Below are 6,271 nucleotides of genomic sequence, written 5' to 3' on the forward strand. Positions count from 1 at the left end.
TCACTAATTGTTGACACTATGTTTTTCTCTCACAATTTTTAGAGAACAAAGTGAAAGTGAGGTGCAAATGTCATGGCGCCTCAAGCCTCTGGCCCTCAGCATGCAGCTCCTGGGATCAGAGTCCTCTCCCACACCCCCACACGGTGGCTGCCGCACCCCGGACACGAATGGTGATTCCTGGTATCATCGAATATCCGGTCTAATCCAAATTCCTTGCTGTCTCTCGGACGTTTTTGATAGCTGCTTCTTTCAAACCAGAGGTTTATGCATTACCTTTGGTCATATGTCATTTTACTTTCCCTCTCTCCCTCCCTTCCTTCCTTGTGATAGTGACTGTTTAAGGAGTCCAGGCCAGTTTTCTTTTCTTCTTCTTCTTTTTTTAGATTTTATTTATTTATTTATTTATTTAGAGAGAGAGAGATCATGTGAGCGAGCATGGGGGGTAGGGGCAGAGGAAGAAGCAGGCTCCCCTCTGAGCAGGGAGCCCAAAACGGGGCTCGATCCCAGAACCCTGGGATCATGACCTGAGCCGAAGGCAGACGCTTAACTGACTGAGCCACCCAGGCGCCCCAGGACAGTTTACTTATTGGATGTGCCATATGCTGGATTTATCCGATGGAAAGACCCCTCATGGTGTCTTTCACAGAGTAATACTGCAAAGTCTGAATCTGAGCATGTTGCTCCCTTCCTGAAAATCTTGCACTGGGGCTTTTTGGATGTACTTGAATAAAAGCCAACTTCCTCATATTGGCCCACAAAGCCCCGAGGGGCCCAGCCTCCACCCACTTCACTCTGTTCTGGGCACCCTGGCTTCCTTCCAGCTGTTGAATATGGTAGTCTTAAATATCCCCTTTTTGATGGCACATATTACAAGTTATAATTACATGAAGTATTTATTTGTTAATTTATTTGGTTGACATCTGTCTTTGCCACTAGCAATAAGCTCCAGAGGAGCAGAGAGAACACGTGTGTCTCGAACACTACCACCTAGCATGGTACCTGACACATAGTAGACAGTAAATACTGGTTAAATGAATGGATAGATGAATGGATGGATGGATGGCATACAGGAGTAACGAGGTGTTTGTCCATTCCTGGAGCTACCATCTGGGAGGCCAGTCGGGTCTCTGGGCTCCTCGGCGGACAGCCCTGAACTCATTCACTTTAACCAGAAAACTGTCTTCTCAATGCCAGGTGCAGCCAGGATTTGTAGGCCTGATGTCCCAGCCAAGTTAGATAGACTTTCTTTGAGGCTCATTAAAAGATGGCACTGGATGCCTTAACCTAGCAATAGGTTCAACCCACAGTGCTACACTATTTGCTGAGGGTGGCTCAGTAGGCCCAGCATTCCATATGACTGAGGTACAGTCCATCAAAGATCCAGCTGAGATCATTTTTGGCCCTGAGCACAGAGGGGAAGAGATGGAGCCTGGGGCTGAGCTATGAGCAGCATATCCCAAAGCAACATCTACAATAAGTTAATTGTTAAGTGTATCAGAGCAGGCCCAGGAGAGAGCCCTGTCTGGCCCTAACCATGTTCCGGGCACCAAGCTACGTGTGAGAGGTACACAAATGAACAAGACTCCAGCCCTGGCCTCCAGGAGCAACCAGTCTAATGTGGAGAGAGACAGATGCGGTGGTAGAGCTGTATTTGTTAATATTTCTGTGTGGGGCTGGAGGAGTTAGGGAAGGTTTTGGAAAAGAGGTGGGGAAGGAGGAATTCACAGAGTGGCAGGAGGAGAGGACATCCCCTCGGAGGGAAGAGCATGGCCAATACAGAAGGGTGCAAGGCGTGGTCAGTGCTGGGAGAGGTGCGTAGTTAGGTGGGGCTGGAGCTCAGAGCTCATGGTTAGGATAAGAAGGGGAGAAGAGCCTGCTAATCTGAACTGTGGCCACATTGTGAAGAATGTGGGCCCTGGCTGAGAAGTCTGGGCTTTATCTGATGAGTTGAGAGAGCCATGTGAAGTGTGTGGGCAGGGGAGGGCCGACGGAGGCATGGTGAATGGTCCCCCTGAAGGAGGGGCTGGGGGCGCAGCCCAGCAGGAGGCGCCTGTCACAACAGTCCAGGCGGAGAGCCAGTGTTGCGGCTGAGGGACACGTTGCCGAGGGGGTAGATCTGAGCGACCAAGGGACTCTGCGACTGTGTGAGGCAGGCCGCTGGGGATGATGAGGAGGAGGTGGTCCGGTGGGAGTCCCAGGGGTTTGTTTTGGGTGCCTGAACACCCAGAGGAGGGAGGGAGCAGAGGATCAGCTAGGGAGTTAGACTTTGAGATCCTGCTGGAGATGTGTGTGTTGGGGGGGAGGGGAGTGGAGCTGGAGATGCATGGTGGGAGATGGCAGATTTGGGATGTGAACTAGGAGAGCATGCAGACAAAGAGCAGAAGAGAGCCCAGGGGAGCCAGCATTTAGGGGCAGGTACAATCTCCTGATCCTCCTTGCTCCTCTACCCTCAACTCAACATCCCCTTGTTCTCTGCACTCCAGCTGTTCAGGCCTTCTTCCTGCTCCTTCATGTGGTTCCCTCTGTCTGGAACATTCCACCTTCTCTCTGACGGGGTGGGCACTAGGAGGGCCGGGAATGCTGATGAGGTAGCAGAGCCTACAAGTGTCTGCTGCTTATTTATCTTTGAGGGAAAGGAACCAGATGGGATCTGAATTTGACAGTAGAGGCAGGGCGGCAGCAAGGCTGTTTTAAGATGGGGAAACTAAGCAGGTCGGTACTGAGGGGAATGGGTGAGGAGGGGAGAGACGAGAGGAGAGGGAGGTTCAGGAGAGAGCTAGCTGATGAGCAGGGACTCGGGGATACCAAATGGCCGTGGGATCCAGGGAACAAGTAGACAAGGAGGAAGAGTAGAGAAAGAGAAAAAGAAAGAAAAGAAAGAAAAAGAAAGAAAGAAAAAGAAAAAAAATATATATGGGTTTTTAATGCTCTGAAACAAGATGGAAGGAGGAAAGGATGAACGTTACTCTAAACGGAAGCTTAATTCTTCCCTTTCTTCAGGGTTTAAAAAACAAGTCTCCCTGAAGGGTCGCACCATCTTATTAGCAATTTACACCTCAATGAAAATAATTTTCCAGACCAGTTCTAACAGCAGGTTTAAGTGGGGGGAGGAAGTCGAAGTCTTGTGGAGGGACCCAGACTGCTCTCCAAAATGCAGGGCTTGTCAGCCAACCAATCAGAGCAGCGAAAGAGAGCAACTTCCCCTCAGAAAAGGGGGCTTCCCCCCAATCGGCAGTCGCTGGGACCCCCGGGGCCTAGGGGTTGGGACCCCGCAAGGTTGGCGTCCCAGTCTCCTTTCCGGCAGGTCTGTGGGGAGCAGCCCCGCACCGGTTTCTGCAAGGAGAACCTGCCTGCAGCACCCCCGCCCCCCCGGGGGGTGCTCTTAAAAGGGCAACGTCAGAGGCAGTGGTGTCCGCTCCACCAGGACCTCCCCCGGACACGATGCAGGGTTGCACCCCCCTTTTGTGTGTAGCTGGGAGGAGCTTTTGGGGAACCCCATGCTGGGAGGTGACTGGGGGAGTGGCACAGGCCCCTCATTCTGGCACAGGCTCTGACATGCAGCACATTTCTCTAGGGCCCATCCCAGCTCTGCCTGTCAGACTCATCCTGGGAGGGCAGCCAGGGCTGCCCCAGGCCCCCAGCGGGAGGTATGGGGGAGGTCGAGGGGAGAGTAGGCGTTCTTAGGACCCTGGGTACCCCGGGAAAACTCGAGCGAAGGAAAAGCAGGACAAGTCGCCGGGAAAGCGTCCGATCCCAGGAGGGGCTTCACCATTGCAGTGTTCGGCTCCTTGGTGGCTGATAAACTGAACTTCTCAGCGGTGTGTGAGCTCATGCAGGCCCCTTGGTCTCACATTGGTCCCCTGGCTCTTTAGAATTTCCTTCTGGAAGTCTGGCTTCTAGTTGTCTCTATCTCTTGGTAGAGAGGCCAGGTGCCTCCTCTCTTGCCTGAAGCACCCAGACCTGCTTCTTGGGCCCGGAATTCCTGGGTGTGGGAACTAAAGGTTGGTGAGGGACCCAGGGCTCTGACTCACTCCACCAGGCCCGTGGGGTTGTTTGCTAACCGAGGTAGTAAGCTGGGTAGCCGAGGTTGGAGATGGGGCAGCTCAGGGTGCCAGGGATGAGGGCATCAGCTGTGGGTTGCGGAGGCAACTGCTAGGGTGGAGTCAAGGTTATCTGGGACTGTTCCCAAGTGCTTAGCGTCTAGGCCAGCCTTCCATCCTAAACAAGGCTTGCATCAGCCCCATCCCACTGCTCCAGGGAGGGAAGGAGTCTGGTTTTCAGCTCCCCTGGGAGCAAGAAAAGCCACACCTTTCCCAATGACTGTGAGTTCTTTGAGAGCAAGGACTGTGTCCCATTCTTTCTGGAAGCCCTGCTCCTAATCATGCCTGCCTACTGGCATGTTCCTGTGTGAGCTGTAAGGAAGAACCTCAGCCACAGGGTCATCCTCTCCCTCACAACGGTTTTTTTCTCCTCTGGCTCCAGCAGTAAGAAAGGGGTACAGATCTGCTAACAGAGTCAGCTACTTTCCAGGACTCCACTCATTCCTTTTCACTAGGCAGGCTCCCAGGCCTGTCCACACACTCACCCAGCCACAGGGCAGGTAGGGGAGGGTTGGCACGGGAGCTGGGCTGCCAGCAACACAGGGCAGGAGGCTCTGCATGAAGCAGTACGGAGTCTAGGTTCCAGGGGCCAAAGACTCCAGAAAACTGTCAGGTGAGAAGGTATTTCAGCCAGTGCAGGGAGGGGGAGGGGGCCGGGGGGGTCTGGAGCCGGGCCAGGCCCCTCCAGGCTGAGCCCCAGCTTCTGCCCTCCCACAGTGCTGAGGGCCACAGAGAAAAGCAGTGCCTCCTGGTGGAAGAAAGGCCCCAGGCACGAGGAGCAGAAGAGGGTAGCAGTAGGGAGCAGAGGAGGGAGCTAGAGGGAGCTCTAAGGCTAGCTGGGGGTGTTCAGAACCACTTGGAAGTTTCTAACCCTAAAGCCCAATGGGCTTTTCAGAGGGGGAAGAAGGGTGTGTGGTGGTGACCCAGACCACCCTCCCGACACTGTATAAACTGCCTTTCTTCAAACTGAATAGCAAAGGCTATAGGAATGTCCACTTCTGGTCCTTCTGAGTACCTGGGAGCAGCTTGTTCTTGTGTCCTCTTGTCCTGGCTTTGTCATTCCAGAGCCGAGGGCAACAGGTTACAGCAGAGGCAGGCTGGTTGAGCCTAGCTGTAGCAAGAGAGCCACCGCGGTCACCCTTTCAGGTGGCCCAGTTTTGACAGGGTTTCCACGAGCAAGATTAACAGGATCAGCCTCAAGTCCCCATTGAAGACCAAGCACACAGCCTCCTTCGTGGGTGCCAAGCTCCGGCAGGCCTGGCGAAGTTGCAGCTTAGGGACTAAGGAAGCAGAGATGAAGCTCCTAAGTGAAAGACCAGTTTGGAGCCCTGCCCTCATTTCCCAAAGAAATGCAAGCACTGAGCACTGCTGAGGAGTGGGGACTCCTGGCTCCCACCTGGCCCTGCTGTCTCATCTCCCTTACCTGCCTTGTACCCTGTCTTCTGTGTGATGGAAGAGGTATAATCACGTCCCCACCCTCTCATCTGGGACTGTCACAAAGATAAAAGCGATCAGCTATAGGAAGTATTTTAGGCTCCTAGGAGTAAAGCACTATACTAACATAAGGTGTTATTAAAGTAAAGTGTTTGTAGATTGCAGATGAAAGGCAGCAAGTAAACAAAGAGCCTAACCATCACCCTCCCCAGAGAAAGGGTGAACTGGCCATTAGGGCAACAGGGGGAGTGCCAGAGAAAGGAGAAAAGAGTTTTCCTCCCTCCCCTCTGCTCTGTTGGTTGGTCTTCCACTTGGGGATGACTGGGCAAGAGAAGCAGCTGTTAATAAGGCCCCAACTTGCGCTCCTGAATCTGGGGTCTCTGCAGGATTAAACACAGTCTCATCTTTCTTGAGGTCCTGCAAGCCTCCTGCCCTTCCCATGGAGCCCTTCCTAGGGAACAGAAGCGCTAGGAGGCTTATTATGTCAACTCTGGCCTCTAAGCTAGTCCTACCTGCCTTTTTTTTTTTTTTGTAAAGATTTTTCCATTTATTCATTTGAGATAGAGAGAGAGTGCGAGAGCAAAAGCAGGGGGGAGGGTCAGAGGGAGAGGGAGAAGCAGACTCCCCGCTGAGCAGGGAGCCCAACGTGGGGCATCTCAATCCCAGGACCCCGGGATCATGACCTGAGCTGAAGGCAGACACTCAACTGACTAAACCACCCAGGCGCCCCTTCCTCA

Source organism: Phoca vitulina, unplaced genomic scaffold (genome assembly GCF_004348235.1).
Source record: "Phoca vitulina isolate PV1807 unplaced genomic scaffold, GSC_HSeal_1.0 scaffold2, whole genome shotgun sequence".
NCBI lineage: Eukaryota > Metazoa > Chordata > Mammalia > Carnivora > Phocidae > Phoca > Phoca vitulina.